The sequence below is a fragment of the Stigmatopora nigra genome, chromosome 2 (assembly GCF_051989575.1).
Source record: "Stigmatopora nigra isolate UIUO_SnigA chromosome 2, RoL_Snig_1.1, whole genome shotgun sequence".
In the NCBI taxonomy this organism is placed as follows: domain Eukaryota; kingdom Metazoa; phylum Chordata; class Actinopteri; order Syngnathiformes; family Syngnathidae; genus Stigmatopora; species Stigmatopora nigra.
This window is the reverse complement of record NC_135509.1, coordinates 7,034,646-7,052,369: the sequence shown is the minus strand read 5'-3', so window position 1 is coordinate 7,052,369 and position 17,724 is coordinate 7,034,646. Positions and strand designations below refer to the sequence as shown.

General features: G+C 37.9%; 1 protein-coding gene and 11 non-coding genes across 13 annotated transcripts in view; all 12 read right to left on the bottom strand.

Annotated features, from left to right (window-relative positions):
* Positions 1–16,791, bottom strand: part of LOC144215249 (semaphorin-4B-like) — a 51,278-nt gene extending 34,487 nt beyond the window's left edge. Inside the window, exons 1-5 of one of the 2 annotated variants that reach the window (XM_077744101.1) lie at positions 16,618–16,791; positions 15,626–15,736; positions 14,343–14,487; positions 13,321–13,410; positions 9,626–9,735 (exon numbers count right to left, since the gene is read on the bottom strand). The gene's annotated coding sequence lies outside the window, so the exon portion shown is untranslated. Of the gene's footprint in view, positions 1–3,940; positions 4,056–9,625; positions 9,736–13,320; positions 13,411–14,342; positions 14,488–15,625; positions 15,737–16,617 lie in introns of those variants that run through there. The other variant, XM_077744094.1, reaches the window with a different exon arrangement.
* Positions 6,046–6,128, bottom strand: trnal-cag (transfer RNA leucine (anticodon CAG)). The gene has a single exon. It is a non-coding gene; the product is annotated as a tRNA-Leu (tRNA).
* trnal-cag (transfer RNA leucine (anticodon CAG)) lies at positions 6,225–6,307 on the bottom strand. The gene has a single exon. It is a non-coding gene; the product is annotated as a tRNA-Leu (tRNA).
* On the bottom strand, positions 6,404–6,486 carry trnal-cag (transfer RNA leucine (anticodon CAG)). Its single transcript has one exon. It is a non-coding gene; the product is annotated as a tRNA-Leu (tRNA).
* On the bottom strand, positions 6,583–6,665 carry trnal-cag (transfer RNA leucine (anticodon CAG)). Its single transcript has one exon. It is a non-coding gene; the product is annotated as a tRNA-Leu (tRNA).
* Positions 6,761–6,843, bottom strand: trnal-uag (transfer RNA leucine (anticodon UAG)). Its single transcript has one exon. It is a non-coding gene; the product is annotated as a tRNA-Leu (tRNA).
* Positions 6,940–7,022, bottom strand: trnal-cag (transfer RNA leucine (anticodon CAG)). The gene has a single exon. It is a non-coding gene; the product is annotated as a tRNA-Leu (tRNA).
* trnal-uag (transfer RNA leucine (anticodon UAG)) lies at positions 7,119–7,201 on the bottom strand. The gene has a single exon. It is a non-coding gene; the product is annotated as a tRNA-Leu (tRNA).
* On the bottom strand, positions 7,298–7,380 carry trnal-cag (transfer RNA leucine (anticodon CAG)). The gene has a single exon. It is a non-coding gene; the product is annotated as a tRNA-Leu (tRNA).
* On the bottom strand, positions 7,477–7,559 carry trnal-cag (transfer RNA leucine (anticodon CAG)). The gene has a single exon. It is a non-coding gene; the product is annotated as a tRNA-Leu (tRNA).
* trnal-cag (transfer RNA leucine (anticodon CAG)) lies at positions 10,712–10,794 on the bottom strand. The gene has a single exon. It is a non-coding gene; the product is annotated as a tRNA-Leu (tRNA).
* On the bottom strand, positions 12,633–12,715 carry trnal-cag (transfer RNA leucine (anticodon CAG)). Its single transcript has one exon. It is a non-coding gene; the product is annotated as a tRNA-Leu (tRNA).
* Positions 16,792–17,724: the final 933 nt, after the last annotated feature.

The following is a 17,724-nucleotide window of genomic DNA, read 5'->3' as shown; positions in this document are numbered from 1 at the left end:
ACATGAAGAAATATGGCAGTGAATACGAGGACACTCACATACCTGTCAACTTATACGTTTTTTCACGTATTTTATACGTTTTTTGATCATTTTAAATTGTGTACGCCATATAAAAACTTTTGTACGGGGAAAAAAGTATGTTTTTTTTTGTCAAAATGATCTGGTTTTACCCATTATGGTTCTAATTTGGATTATCTCGGTCACTGGTAGCGAACCAAAACGTCATCGTCGACTGCTAATTTTGTCATTCTTTTCACTATATAAATATAGCGAGTCAGCAAGCAATGTACTAAGACAGTCTAGCTGTGAGTGACATCCTAAATCTTGAATTTTGTGTATTTATAGACTTTTAAGTGCGCCCTATATGTCCCAAATTGCATTTTTATGTTGTTTTTTATTATTATCTCTTAATAAGGTGAATTGCAATAAGTTATAAAGCACTGGAGTTGTCAGCCACTGTTTTCTAAACCATAAAAAAATGGTTTAATATTATTTTGGGGAAACCAGAAGTTGTTTTGGCCTTCAAAATGAAAGAGCAAACGCTACCTCCTGTTGCCCTAGTGATAACAACTTGTAAGTGACGGCAATTAAGATCCTTGATAACTGGTTTCAGCTTGACAGACATGTTCTGATTTCCTGTTTTGAGGTTAAAAACAAAACATGTCGTTATTAGTGATGTAATTTTCCAGGGTCATTCTGTCATCATCTTGTCAATCATGTGTGATAGGTCGCGCAACAGGGTGTTAAGTGGATCAAAACTTGTAGAAATGGCTTAACGTCGGACTATTGTGACATGGGCTCCAACAAACAATTGTTTTGACTAATCGTAGATTTAATAGTCGACTAATCGGCTCATGAAAATAACGATAATCACTGTTAAATTACGGAGTTTAACACTTTAGCTTGAGATAAAAATGATGCACAGACTATAAATACTCCAAAACTTTTCAACGGAATTATTTTCCCAAAACTGTCAGCAAATATTAAATTGTAGATGATGACAAAGCTAATGCTAGCGCTAGCTGCTAATTTTTCCAAATTTTCTGGGGCATTATCAAAAACTGATGTCAGTTCTTTCTCTACCACGTCAAGTTTCGGAACTCTAAAGATTTACGTTTTCTTTGAAAATACGGATTTTTAAAATCAATGTATTTAACATACAGTACATGCTTGTTTACTTTTTTTAAAAACAGTTAAATATGACTGCAATGTTAATTTAAAAAATACATTTTTATGGGATACAAAGTATCATGATACATTGATACATTCAAATTGTTACATTTCTTTGCAAAATTCCCCAAATATTACAACATACTCCCCTAAAAGTATCCCAAAAAACACTCAAATAAAACCAATCCGGCTTCATTAAAGAACATTAACACAAAAAAATACTTCCAACTTTGCCTTAGGACCTGCTTTAAGAACATCTCTAAATCATACCCACTAAACTATGCACCTTGAAGTTTTAAATAAAGCAAAATGACGTCAACCAATTGTCATACAAGCATAATATCGTCCTAGCCTAACTCTAAAAATAGCTTTAAAACTCCTCTGGAGTACATATGGCGCCAGCATATGGGATTAAGCTGTGACCATACACTCTGATTTATTCCTCTTTGTCTTTTCCCGTCTTGTGCACAGACTTATCCATGCGCAACAGGTCCCCGATCCCTTTTCCACCAAGGCTTTTTTCCGTCATCGATATACAGTGTTCCCTCGCTACTTCGTGCTTCAGCTATCGCGGACTCAGAGCTTCGCAGATTTTTTTCAGGAAAATAAATAAAAAATTTAAAGATATTAAGTTAAAATTATAAATGACATCATTTTACAAGAGGTGGAAACAAAATATTCAATAAGAATTAGTAATTGCATCAAAAAAAGGGCAAAGAAATGGTCAATAACATGGTGAGAGTTGAGGAATGGCATTGATGACGTCATGGCTGTTTACAGGCGCATCTTCAAAAAAAAACAATGTTCACAACTCCCAATAACGATGTTTCTTATGCGCAAAAAAACTGCAGAAGATCCTCCATCCGGACTACTATGATGTTTTTGCTTGGTGGTGCTTTTGTGCACGTGTTATACGTTTCTTTGAGCATTTTTGAAGGGGCACCCCTACTTCGCGGAAATTCACTTATTGCGGGTGGTCCCGGTCCCCATTAGCCGCGATAAGCGAGGGAACACTGTATAACAAGGTTGGCGTTTTAGCGAGAAGATTTTTTCTGACAACGTCGCACATTGTGGTTGCAGAATGCAAGTGCCAGCTGTTTTCTTTGTGGCTCCCAGCAAAGGAAAACAGCAGGCCAAGGTCAGCACAGACGGGCTTTTCTCCATCACTAAACAACGACTCGCAATCCGCGAGGAACTAAAACAAAAAGTCTCTATGGCGAGAGTGGATGTCCGTTCCCGAATTATTCGCCAAAAACCCACATTGGGCTCAACCCAGAGCGTTATCGGCGAAGTTCAAGCATGTGGGGCTTTGAGAGGGATGTCAAGCTATCCTCTATCGACAATGACGCTAATACGGCGTCTCCTTTTTCTGAACTAGGCGCAAACAAAAGCAGCTGGAACGTAGCAAATTTCAATGACGCTTCACTGGTTGAAATTGATGATTTAGCTTTAGAAGTGTTCAAAAGAGGTAAAAGGTTCATCCAGGGGGAACAATAGATCACAGGAAAGTAGTAAAAGAGCTCATTTATACAGCAGTTTTGGGAAGAATTTAGGCAAATTTGCAAATTCCAAAAGCTTTAAAAAAAGACATGAAATTCAAATGTCAATACTAGCTGCCACGCACAAAGAAACCACTAGGGAAGTAGTATCCTTGAGACAGAAGCAGACTTGCAACGGTAAATTGACTCTGGCTTAGTCAGCATCTGTAATAGTAATAGATTTCTGCTTGATGTTAGCCGCTAACGGTAGCGGGGTACACTTTTATGGGTCTTATCTTCCCTTCTCCTCTGCTCAAATGACTACATAGCTACTTGTATTAGGTAGCATATATAAATTTTAGGTTTTTTTTGTATCACTACAGCTACTGTTATTCAGTCTGTCCACCAGATGGTCTCAAATCACTGGCATAAGAAAGTCAAATTCCCCCAAAAAATCAATGTTCAAAATACATATACACATTTCTGGCAACTATTTTTCATGATTCCTTATTAAAATTCACCATTAAAACCACAAACAACAACACTCCTAGAAATGTTTAGATTTTTCAACCAAAACCACACAGCTTTGCTTAAAAGTTTTTGACCAAAAAGTCTTTCAAAACAACTGACCAAGTGAACATACTCAGTTTTGATGGCTTGATATATTGAAAGTAACTAAAAAAAATACAGTTTAAACACAAATCTTAATCCAAATCAGCAACAAAATAATTATCAACCTACCAGAAACAATCTAATTCACCACCACTAACTCTCAGTTTGTCACTAGCAACCCTCCCAACCAAAATAAATTGGACGTCTATCAACGTCAATGGCAACCAGTCACCAAAAACAAATTTCATTTGATTTCATTAACTTAATAAGTAACCGCAGACATTAATAACCACATTCAAATTCATGTTGATGAACATATATACGTAAACATGAACACTTGTAGCCGTTAAAGCCGATAAACAAAGCAGGGCTAAAATAAAAAGACAGATAAGATACTCGTTCCTCGCTCCACTGGCAAACACATTGACACACAGTGCAAGTAGCAGACCTTGTCTAACTCTTGTTTGTGATAAAGTCTGCTTCCTATCAACTCTCACCTTTTTAACCCGAACAACAAAGCAGCACATTGTCCCTCAACCTTAAAAAAAACATTACGACCAGGTAAGCAAGTGGCCGTAACAGGTAACCAGAGCACGCACACAATCAATGATTCATGAAAGCTCAGCACGCACACGACAAGAGCACTAATTCTCCGCAAAAAAACAACAATATCTACTTACACGCTGTCAATTCCCGACAAAAAAAGGCAGTTTTCGCTACTTCTTTAGGCAAATCCACAGAACGCTAGGTTTTGCTCCCTCTTGTCCGCCTGACAGCGACTATGAGGAGTTTTACTACTCCGGCTCGAATGGGTCGGACAATCAGAAGCCACGCCTACAAGGGAGAAGGCCCCGCCCACAAGGGGTTGAGTGACACTTTATAGTTAGATCAAGGAGGTCCAACTCGGGTTGGTTCGGAGTCCGGATTAACGTCAACTCGATTTCATGTGGGCTGGACGATTCTAGATATAATATTTTCCTTTTTTTAAAAATCGGATTAAAAAAAACTGGATTAAAATCCCTAAATATTCTACTTTCATAGATCTAAAACAATGTTTTTTTAGCTTTTTTTTCTTAATGAGGAAAAACGTGTTTTAATCATTTGTTTTCATTACAAAAGGGAAAAAAATTCATTATCTCATTTTTTGAAACACTTTATCCTCACATGGGTCGCGGGTGGTGCTGGAGCCTATCCCATCTGAATCCAGGACCCCGTAGCTTTTAATGATATTCAATACTAAGGTGGAAAACAAAACATATTTTTATATACTTATTTTTGAACTTTTTGAACTAAAACAAAAATTAAAAAATGATTAAAAAATTCTATTATTGATCTTAAAAGGGTGTCTCCAAACTGCTTTTTCAAGTCAAGTATTCCCGCAAAAATCCTGGCAGTGTGTTGACACGCTGCCAGCTGTTTCTATAATAGCAGAAGCTAATTTTACATTTGGCATGTGTGCTGAGAAAGAAGACACAAGGGCGACTTCCAGGGGTCAAGATTTCAAATTAGCCCTAAGCAACAAAAGCCGGCACGCTGTCACGAGTCGGGGGGGCCACGTCGGACATCTTATTCTGCGATCCAGCACCCCTTCGCTTGAGTGGGACCACCTGCTAGAAACGTCTAAACACACGGCGCAGACACAACAAGGCGGCGGCTTGAAAGCTTTCCGACCACCATTTTTTAAAATATTGTATGATCCTGATGTTCATATAATTGTTAATTTTTTTTTTTTTTCATATTTAAAGAATCTATAATGGAAAAAAACTACTACATAATTCACCTTTTTTTTAAATACAAAAAATGTGTACTAAAAACTGAACAAAAAAACCCTAAAAACACTTCTTTTTTTTTAAACAGGAGAGCTAAAATTTCAAGTAATAAATGAATAAAATAAAATATAAACAAATATTATTAAAAAAAATCATCTGACAAGGGAAGAAAAGGGAAAAATGTTAAAAAAATTTGATTTTTTTTCGGCTAGGTATGCAAAAACAAACTTCAGGAATAATAAAGACATCTGGATTGTAAAAAAAAAACTTGTAGAAATCCTCAGCCTTGAGTTGATCTTTGCAGATAAGATATAATATATTTTATCAAAAGTTATAGTTAGCCTGCAAAGCTATGAGATTTGTTACATTTCTCCGCATCAAAAATGGCTCAGGTCTATTTTTGTGCGGCCATCAACTTAGGTTAAGATGATGTTGCATATAGTCTAGCTTTATTTTGAAATATATGTGGCAAACAAAAATGTATGGCTCAGCAAGACCCTATCAACACCTGGGTGGCAGCATACGCCGATTGCCGCTCATCCCCCCCGCACTCCCATAGTAGGGAAGAAACACATCCATCTGCTACGTGACTCACTTTGGGGTCTTTCATTAGACTAGCGCACACATGCTTATTTTTACTGTGACTATTACTCAGCAGACTGAAGTTTGCGGGACTGCCAGTCTTGCGTCACCTTGTTTGGTTAACTCACAGGTATAGTGTTGACAACAGCAGGTTTCCCAAAGTCAGTCTGCCTGGAGAGAGTGTCCACTTTGCCATTCTGACTCATATTAGCAAAGTTAAGCTAACTTCAGCACATAAAGTTTCTAGGGAAACAGAACAGGGGTAAAGTAGCCAAGACTTCAGAGTACATCAACTTATTGTGATCTAAAAGAGTTTGTCAGAAGTGGGATTCGGACCCACTGATTTACATAGTTAAGCTAACTTTGAGTGAAGATGGGTTTTAATTGTAGCCAAAATTTGACAGTAGATCACAATCTTGTGATCTAAAGGAATCTGTCAGAAGTGGGATTCGGACCCACGCCTCCAATGGAGACTGCGACCTGAACGCAGCGCCTTAGACCACTCAGCCATCCTGACTCATGTTAGCATATGTATGCTAACTTTGGGTAAAGATGGGTTTTAATTGTAGCCAAAATTTGACAGTAGATCACAATCTCGTGATCTAAAGGAATCTGTCAGAAGTGGGATTCGGACCCACGCCTCCAATGGAGACTGCGACCTGAACGCAGCGCCTTAGACCACTCGGCCATCCTGACTCATGTTAGCATATGTAAGCTAACTTTGGGTAAAGATGGGTTTTAATTGTAGCCAAAATTTTACAGTAGATCACCTTATTGTGATCTAAAGGAGTCTATCAGAAGTGGGATTCAAACCCACGCCTCCAATGAAGACTGCGACCTGAACGCAGCGCCTTAGACCACTCGGCCATCCTGACTCATGTTAGCATATGCAAGCTAACTTTGGCTAAAGATGGGTTTTAATTGTAGCCAAAATTTGACAGTAGATCACAATCTTGCGATCTAAAGGAATCTGTCAGAAGTGGGATTCGGACCCACGCCTCCAATGGAGACTGCGACCTGAACGCAGCGCCTTAGACCACTCGGCCATCCTGACTCATGTTGCACATGTAAGCTAACTTTGAGTAATGATGGGTTTTAATTGTAGCCAAAATTTGACAGTAGATCACAATCTTGTGATCTAAAGGAATCTGTCAGAAGTGGGATTCGAACCCACGCCTCCAATGGAGACTGCGACCTAAGCGCAGCGCCTTAGACCACTCGGCCATCCTGACTCATGTTAGCATATGTAAGCTAACTTTGGGTAAAGATGGGTTTTAATTGTAGCCAAAATTTGACAGTAGATCACAATCTTGTGATCTAAAGGAATCTGTCAGAAGTGGGATTCGGACCCACGCCTCCAATGGAGACTGCGACCTGAACGCAGCGCCTTAGACCACTCGGCCATCCTGACTCATGTTAGCACATGTAAGCTAACTTTGAGTAATGATGGGTTTTAATTGTAGCCAAAATTTGACAGTAGATCACAATCTTGTGATCTAAAGGAATCTGTCAGAAGTGGGATTCGAACCCACGCCTCCAATGGAGACTGCGACCTAAACGCAGCGCCTTAGACCACTCGGCCATCCTGACTCATGTTAGCATATGTAAGCTAACTTTGGGTAAAGATGGGTTTTAATTGTAGCCAAAATTTGACAGTAGATCACAATCTTGTGATCTAAAGGAATCTGTCAGAAGTGGGATTCGGACCCACGCCTCCAATGGAGACTGCGACCTGAACGCAGCGCCTTAGACCACTCGGCCATCCTGACTCATGTTAGCACATGTAAGCTAACTTTGAGTAATGATGGGTTTTAATTGTAGCCAAAATTTGACAGTAGATCACAATCTTGTGATCTAAAGAAATCTGTCAGAAGTGGGATTTGAACCCACGCCTCCAATGGAGACCGCGACCTGAACGCAGCGCCTTAGACCACTCGGCCATCCTGACTCATACTAGTATAACTAAGCTAACTTCAGCTAAACACAGAATTCTGAACAGTACACAATGTATCTAATATAGTTGTTGTTTCAGCTGTTTGCCAGACAGAAGAAAAATCCCAAAATTCCAAAGCCAAGTTATTAATTGGATTAATTTGTTGAAGAAAAGCCCCACTGGGGCATCACTGTTCGTCCACTCAATGTCCATCAAACGAAACACGAGGAACATGGTTACTCTTCAGGTGGTCCAACATGTCCATGGCAGCGGCTCAATTTGCCTGCAAGCTCTATGTCGGTCGGTCGGTTTGTTTTCCCCATCCCCCAAACACACATACGGGAAAAGAGAGAGGAGAATTTAATCAGGCGTTTTCCCAGTGAAAAATTGATTTCTAGTTCCTACCGTTCCTTGTTTGGTTCTCCAAGTCAAAGATCCAAAGCAGAAAATTGGATTTTTATTACACGACAGCTATGTGATCTTTTTTAACTGAAAGATTATACAAATGAGTTGCTGTCTTTTTCTTCCATTTGCTAAGATGCTCATGTCAATGCAATTAATTCATTAATCTCTTCAAGAAAGCATCAATTAATGTATTCATTCAATTTATATGGCTAAACTGGCTAAGTCGGACCTATGAACTGTTAGGTTATTGGACGTATTATGTATATCAAACAATAAATTCTGCTTTAAGTTAAAGTTATTTGTTCATTTTTGGAAAATAAGGACAGTAATTATTTAATAGTATGTTGTATAGCTAATTGGATTATTATAAATATCAATATGTATTTTTTTGGGAAAATTATGGCAGTGTTTCCCGTGAGACCAAAACAATCTAATAAAATTGTGCCAATGTAACCTGATTGGCTGCTATTGATGGCGCTAGATATCCAAATCCTTCGACTGCCAATAAAATTCACTAAGCACCTTCTCTAGGATTAATTTACCAATCTCTAATCTGCTTAAATCAGGAAAATATACATCAGAAGTTTATAGTACAGGAACAATAATACAAACATGAAAAGGGTGAAAATAGCTCATCGGTGTCTAACTTCAGGAGTTAAATATTAGTACAGAGAGGGTTTAAAAAGCTCAAATAATATAAAATAGCTATCTTGAAAACACTTTCCCAACATTGCGCTTATTGCAAAAAGTCTAAATACCTATTAACCTCCATAAATGAGGTATTACTGTACTTTTTAAAGTTACTGCAATACCGTTTTAAAGCGAGTTTGAGACAAACTAAACCCACAGTTAACCAAATGATTAGTTGGAATGACCTTCCCAATGTATTCATCCCAGTTTCATAATTAGTCTGCAAACACATGATAACACGTCACCCCCACGGGAAACACCACATTGCAAAAATACAAATATTTCCAAAATCATTCCCAAGAAGCACCTTCACTACAAAAAGCTTGACCAAGTACACCAAAAACTCCAAAAAAACAATCAAACACACCAACGCCTAGATATAAAAACATGGTGTCACAGAGAGGAAACCCTGAAGATGAATTAATTATACCTGCCATCTACATGCAGGGGCAGACGACACATGAAATATTAACTGGTTTTATGACTTTCAGACGAGAGCTAATCCGGAATAGTGGAACGCGGCGCAATCCGGCACTGAAAGTAGAGAAGAGAAAGTGAGCAAGAGTTGACGTAATGCAACGAACGGCGTGCATCCCTCATTTGCGCCTCTATCAAAAAAAAAAAATCTGCATGCAGATAAACCCACCAACACCACAGCATCCATCCCTCAAATGCCGGACTTCTCTTTGTACACGCCCAGTTTTTAACCAGCTGTAAACTCACTTTTAAAAAACCCTTTTTGCGTCTCATACGACGAGTGATGTCATCTTTTTTTTTTGCCGATTTCTACTACGGTATTTGCACCACTTGCCGTAAAAGTCTCCATTTTTTTTTTTGCCATGGAAACCAGAAACCGCACACACACCGGGGGAAGCGATTGCCATGGCAGCCAACGCCGTGACGACCACGAGCTACCTAGTTTGACCGCGTTTTCTAGCAAAAAATGCCGGTATATACGCATATTTCGGGGTCTTCCCCTCGCTTACCTTTCGCCGGGACGGGTCCGGAGTAGCTCATTGGAGGAGATCCCCAGAATCCCCGACGATGCCGCCGCCGCCGCCAAACCGGCACGGCGTCTCCCACATGCAGCAGATTGCTAAAGGGGAGGGGGGGAGAAATATATAAAAAAATAGAAAGAAGCAAGAGTGGGGGTTGCTGGAACATCAGCTTGAGCATTACATCATGGGCTGCACTCCGCTCAGCCAAAAGGATGGGCAGAGAAGGAGGTGCTCCAAATTCAATATGTGCCATCTGATAACTGCAAAATGCCCGTGGCGCTCATGAGCCAAGCAGCGTTTGAATTCCATCATTCTGTTAAATTCTGTGTGGTTTTTAATCGTGGTGATCGCAAAGTGGACATATGATCTAACCTCTGAGGAAGGTCATTGGGGAGATTTTGGCGTTATTTGGCTTTGGGAAAGAGTTATGAGGATGACCGATCTGTTTTGAATGGATTGGTCGTCCAAGGCGATGAAAAATGATTAGTTGGTTTCGGTTTTTAGTTCATTTAAGTCTGGAAATGCAAATTGTAGCTGGTGTTTCATCTCCCTGGGAAGGAATTTTGCTTATGTAACGTGTGCTGATGTGTCAAAATGATCATTTTGGGAAGGGGGAATTTGATCAATGTTTCACCATTTCGCCATTTTAGCATTTGTTTTAGGATGTCTCGACAACTCAAAGTATGTTGAAAACATTCTTTGTGAATGGAGTACTAATGAGGACAAATGCATTGACACATATTGGCCTGAAAGATGTCGGAAAAGTCAATAGTAGCCGTCAAGGAGATGAATATTGCTCATAAACTGTAATAAATAAATGAATAAATAAGGTAAATACCATAAGGTAGTGCGCCAAATTTATTTAAAAATATGTGGGAATCCGGCTGGCTGTTTTAAACGATGAGTCGCAGTAGCCAAATACATTTAAACATATTTATTTGGCCTATTGGATAATATTTTTATAAGATAGTTGTATTGATAGATAGCAAATAACTAGCCAAGGTTTGAATATTTTAGAGTTTTGGCTAAAGTATAGCTCATGATACATACAATAGTGAAATACTCAAAATCATCTGTCAGAAGTGGGATTCGAACCCACGCCTCCAGGGGAGACTGCGACCTGAACGCAGCGCCTTAGACCGCTCGGCCATCCTGACTCACATGTCTATCTGAAGCTAAATGCCAGAGTTATATGTGGAACACAACCATGTTAAATGAAGTTTTTTCAAAGCCAAACAAACATTTTCAGCTACAAAGTAAAAATAAAACATCATCTTAAGTGAACTCACCTTTTTATTATCTAAAACAAGCGTGAATTTTCATTCAAACATACACTTTTCTGGCTAAAAATCCAAATTTTCAAATAACCTGGATGCCAAATTGCCCTAAAAAACACACCCCCACCCACACATAATAAACACACCCAAATAAAAAAAGAGCAATGTGACACACCTAGCATTAGCGCACCTAGCTACAAGTCTAAACCTGCACTGACCATAATAAAAACAAAACCCATACAGAAAGATTCACTTAGCAGTTGCATCTTAATGCCATCTTGGAAAATACCCCATTTAGAGGGTAATCCCCTGCCAAAGTGAGAGACAACAGGTATCAGGCGGCATGTTTACTGATTACCCCCCGACCTATCATGTTACACGTTTCCGCGGCAACCGCCCGATTATGTTTCTGGGCTCTTCGCAGAAATGCAAGCTTTTCTTGTCAACAGCCGAGAACAAAATGTATCGATTTGGAACTTCAAATTACAGAGGTTATTTGTATGATAGCTCATTTGGTTGTACTTTGTTATTTTGTAGTTATAAGCCTGTTCCTAAAACATTTTCGAGATGAATTATAGTTCAAAATATTTGACTTTTCCAAATTTTTCTACATCCTAATAGCTCCTGGCCCTGTTAGCATAGTGGCTAACACACTTTTGAACAAAAACTCTCCCAAAAAACAACAAAAAATCAAATAAAATGATGTCTACGAAGACATTTCCCAGCAAGAAGTGAATTAAAAAATGCAGCTACTGAAGTGTTAATAGCCAAGCAGTTGAGCGCCTAAATTAGCGCCTCCTAGATCAAAAAGCCATGTGCCCACTGCTGTTGGGTCAAATATACGTTATGCGACAACTGTTGACATTCCGCGTGGTAGAGCGTTAACATCTAGCCGCGACAACCGTTGAAATCCCCGTGGGTAGGACTAGCATAGCGTGCCACGCTAGAGCAAATCTTTGTCCCCAGGAATGTGGCATTGTGTGGTTCATGTAGTAACTCAACCTGGCCACTTGGCGGATCGACTATTGCTGATTTACTACATCACAGGTGTCAAAGTGGTGGCCCGCGGGCCAAATATGGCCCGCCGCTTCATTTTGTGTTGCCCGGGAAAGTAAATGATGAGTGCAGACTTTCTGTTTTAGGATCAAATTCAAATGAAGAGTATAAAAGTATATTAAATGTAATGATTTTCCCCTTTTTAAAATCAATAATTGTTATTTTTTAATCACTTTTTCTTGTGTTCTTAGTTCAAAAATCCTTTTGTAAAATCTAAAAATATATTTTAATAAAAGATAAAATAAACATTGTTTTAGATCTATTAAAAAATGAATATTCAGGGCTTTTAACCGAGTTCTTTTAATCCATTTATAAAAAATAAAAAAAATCTAAATATTATATCTAAAATGGTCCGGCCCACGTGAAATCAAGTTGACGTTAAAGCGGCCCGCGAACCAACTGTAATAAATAAATAAATAAGGTAAATACCATAAGGTAGTGCGCCAAATTTATTTAAAAATATGTGGGAATCCAGCTGGCTGTTATGAACGACGAGTCACAGTAGCCAAATAGATTTAAACATATTTATTTGGCCTATTTGATAATATTTTAATAGATGGGTGTATTGATAGATAACATAGAACTCACATTGTTTGAATATTCTACAGTGTGGCTAAAGTATAGCTCATGATAAATACAATAGTGAAATACTCAAAATCATCTGTCAGAAGTGGGATTCGAACCCGCGCCTCCAGAGGAGACTGCGACCTGAACGCAGCGCCTTAGACCGCTCGGCCATCCTGACTCACATGTACACAATAAGCTAAATTCAAGAGTTATGAGTGGAATTCCAAATTGTTGGAGCCGGCATTCTTTGGTAAAAGATGAACCTTTTTTTTTTTTTTAAATGAACATTTTTTTCACTCAAGTCTGAAAACAATATAACCACAAATACAAAAGCATTCAATTTAAGCGAACTGAAGGCCAATGAAAGAAACTAAAGTGAGTCAATGTCACTTTTCATGTGAACACTAAACACGGCTGGGATTGATCCGGCTTCGGGCTGACGTCAAATGACATGAATCGATCACTGTGTAGCAGAGTTGACATGAATTTTTGCAGTGGGGGTTAAGTCACTAACAAGTTCTCTGCTTAATATTGAGTTTAGCGATTAGCGTTGACTTTGCTAGCTGCTAAAAAAAGATATTTTGGAGCAGAATTTCGAGGAAAAATGACTGCGCTAATCAAATTGTACACCTAGAAAACACAGTTTTCCAATTCCATTCAAAATGGAACCATTTGGGAACCCACAATTTAGGCCTTTTAGCAATTCTGGTTGTGACATCACACCCAGAAATGAGGATTATGCTTAGCTTTCTAGCAACAAAGGATAGATATAGTATGGATTACCTGTTAGCATAGCACAAAATTCCACAGCTCATTCTGATGGGGACGTCAACTTTTTTTTGGAGATTTCTCAAGTGGGCGGAGTCAAGACAGCTGAGAAAAGAAGACTATTTAGAATCTACTTCACTAGAAGTGAATGAGCAATATTTTCAACATATGTGGACAATAATAAAAGGGGAAAAAGAACAAAATAGAAGTGAGAGTAATGAGAAGTGACAGTTAAGCCCTTTATTCAAGTTTAGCATGTTTTTTTGCGGATGTTTTTGCAAAAGTATGAGGGTTAAAACATTGATGTTTGTGAGACAAATAAAGAAAAGGCTCCAAATGAGATGTTTTCAACTCGGAGTGCTTAGAACTAGTCTGACGAGTTTTTGTTTTATTTTTGTGTGTCTACAAAGAAAAGGTAATGATGACACAAGACCATAATTTGACAAGACTCAACCTGCGAGCTGTACTTTTTAGAAGAAGCTTTTCTTGGTGAATGACACAAAAATGCCACAGTTTCAATTTGATTGATTTTATGAGGCAATTATTTTGAACCCTTTTATGGATTGATTTGATTTATGATGCCTGTGATGTCAAAAATTTTGTTTGTTTTTCACCCTTACCTGGCACTCATTTAACTCATTTTCTAGCGTCCAATCCATTTTTCCATCCAGTTTTCTGTTTATTTTTTTTGCTGTTTTCTCACAATTTTGTCAGTTATCCAGAATATTTATTTCATTTTTTTATGTAAATATTTTTAACTGTCTTCTGACATTTTTTTCTGAAAATATACATATTTTTTCCTTTGCACTTTTCCTGAATTGCAGTTTTCTAATTAAAAAACTATTATTTTGAATATTTTCTGAGTTTTACAATATAAAAATGACTAAATAATAATTTTAAAACCTAAAAAAAATAAACCCACCATTTAAAAACATAAAAACACATTTTTACGTTGACCATGTCAATTAATTAATCAATTTAGTCAAATACTTTTTAAAATACATATTTTCACAGGAATGTGTGAAGGCTAAAGTTACCTCATTGTCTGCCATTGACATCCCCCAACGTCCAATCAATTTGAACAAAATGGACTGTCAGCGACCGCTCCATTTGATTGGACGTCTCTCAAAGCCAATAGGATCTGCCCTGCAGAATTTTCTAACTCTGCCATTCAGTTGGAACCTATGATCAAAAATATTGTATCAAATTTCAAAGTACTAAGTAGTCTGTAAAACGACATAACACACAAATATTCCTTTCTTCTCATGTCTCGGGGCTACCGAGCTTACATTACCCACCTGAAATAACTACAATTTCACCTTCTACCATGAAAGAACACTGCGGTTGAGTCACGGTGAATAACAAGAACTTTAAAACCAACAAAAAGAAACAAACAAAAAGGGGGATTTTACCGATGACGGGGTATGACATTGATCTTCGGAGAGGTAACTGAAGCGCCATTGACGTGCGGCAGCCTGGAGCTTCTGACCAACTTTTACATCAAATCAGAGTACAAAGGTGAGGACAAGTTTAAAACATCATGTATCTGATGGCTTGTGTGTAGTAGTTTATATAGTTTTCTCATCTCATTTCATTTTCTGAACCACTTTATTATTACCGTATTTTCACGACTATAAGGCTGGCATTTTTTCCATATATAAGGCGCAGTGTATTATAAGGCACACTGTCTATTTTTGAGAAAATTTAAGACTCTTAAGTGCGCCTTATAGTGGTGAAAATACGGTAATTGCTATTGACTTCCAGGTATGAAGCACTCGCTACTTTACAGTCACCTCTAGAGCCAGCCATTGTTGGTGTTTTGGATTTTTTTGTATAAAATCTTGCAGTGGGGGAGGAGCTATATGATGGAAGATTTTGTAAACTAAGATGGCATCTGCATATTTAACAGTATTGTTTCAGTTCAGGAGTTTGTGGTATTTTTTTAATATCCGACATTGGTGTTTTTTTGTTTTTCGTTTTCTGTATTTTCCATATATAAGGCGAACTGGATTATAAGGCGCACTGTCTATTTTGGAGAAAATTTAAGACTTCTAAGTGCGCCTAATATTCTCCTCCAATGTATCTGACACCTTGTGTGTAGTAGTTTATATAGATTTTCTCATCTCGTTTCATTTTCTGAACCACTTTATTATTATTTTATTTTTAGAAAAATATTCCTCCATTGTCTTTAACCCTAGCCGCCATTGACGACAATAAACGTCCACCCCATTTTGACTGAGAAGGCCTATCATTCAAATTGTGATCAAACACTGAACAAAAAAAAGTATTCTGCTGGTTTTGACAAAAATCAAAAACAAACCTGAATTCAAAGACTGGTGTCCTTCCTCAAAGAGCAGGATAGCAAGCGTCCATCCTCACTAGCATCTTCCGCACGTGCACGTTTTGATATCAAAGAGCCCTTCTTGAAGCTCTGCAAAAGCAACAGGTGCTCCATTCAATGAGACACGTGGAAACAAAAACTTAGTGTCTGTTACTTGGCCGTTCAACACAGAAGTCCGCTCAAAGCGCCTGAAACCATAAAGACCTCTTTGTGTTTGACCAAAAACCACTAGGCCAAAGTAATACTACATTAAACACAATTTCATCCAAATGAGTCATCAGAACTGCACATTTGTTTACATGTGAGTCACTGAGAAAATATGTCAACAACATGGTGTCCATTGGAAATCAATATTGGAAGTTGTTGTATGCTAACAGTAAACACGCTAGTTGGAGTTTTGTCCCCTGTTTGTTTTCTTTTGTGCACTGCAGATCAATAATAATCTGCTAGCACGCAGAGCTAGCCCAATATTAGTCCCTCAGTAGATGAAATAACAATTTCTATCTGGAAAAATGCATAAAATTAATCTAATTAGCTGTTTGAATGGCAAGGAACACCATACACTTTTGAGTTTTTCATTAGCAACTAAATCCAAGTAATGCTAACTGTTTAAAGTGATCACGTTTCAGTTCAATTTATATGACAAAATATGGCCTAAAACGGATTTAACGTATTTCGCCATTAACGACAGTTTATGAGTTGTTTTTAACGATATACATCGATAGCGTTCCCCATTATACATGTTAGCATTATTAATGCTAACACATTTTGGGAACACAGTATTAAGCTAACAGGCATTTAGCATCTTTTTGTTAGACAACATGATTGAATTTGTTCTGTGTGGCAGTACATTTAAACGGTTTGTTCAACGACAAACATTACATTTTATCTTAAGGCTATAATTTAGACAAACATTGGATTATTTGACAAATACGTCCCTCATACCCATAATAACCACAAACGAATTTTACCTGATAACCGTTGATTGAGTTCATTGGTGTCCTATCGTGATTCATTTTTGTGGCTCCTTTTTGGTAATAAATGATTATCTTTGGCTAATAAATGAAGATAAATCACCAAAAAAGGACCATCCAGATAAGTTTTCTGCACCTGCAAGAGTGAAGGCAAACAATAAACTTGTGACGTAATCCAACAACGCCACCTGTTTGGCAGTCACAGCACTGATTAACATGCTTTAGCCGTAAAATATATGTACATTTAAATTAGACTTTTTATATTTTAATTCAAATGCTAATCATGCTAGTTTATAATTTACAGGTATTTAATCAGATTTATTTTTTATTTAGTATTGCAAAAATATAATCAAATATTACGGATAAGGAAATACGTAGTACATACTAGAATTCAAAAAGGCATAGGCTCCCTCTGCTGGCCAAATGTTAAAAGCACACTTTCAAAAAAGCATAGATAATGGAGTTTCACTGCTGTATGCAATACTATTATGTTATGATAATAATTACTTTGCTGTTGTTCATGACATGGATTGTGTGTACTTGGGATAGGCTCTCTAGCGCCCAAATGAGGATAAAGCGGTTGAGAAAATGAGATGAGACATTATTCAGCAGCATTTTCACATTTCTTTTGACAGATGTAGCAATTAACATTCGATGCGATGTTTCAGAGGTGTGCCATGATGATGATTCACAAGTGTTTGAGCACCGATTACTTATGATGAGCGCAGCGCTGATTTCAGGCTGTTAGCCTCTTCGCTAATTGGCTGAGTGCTCATTAAGAAAATGCATTCACGATTGGCTTAGCATCAGACTGCATTTGAATTCATTCTAGACACAAAGTACTACCGCAAAAAAAGTCACCGATGACAAGTTCATTCCTAACAAAATCGTCTACAACTCAGGTGTCAAAGTAGCGGCCCGAGGGCCAAATCCGGCCCTGCCGAATCATTTTGTGCGGCCCGGGAAAGTAAATCATGAGTGCCGACTTTTTGTTTTAGGATTAAATTAAAATGAAGAGTATAGATGTATATTAAATTTCATAATTTCCCCCTTTTAAATCAATAATTGTCATTTTTTAATCAGTTTTTTCTGTTTTTAGTTCAA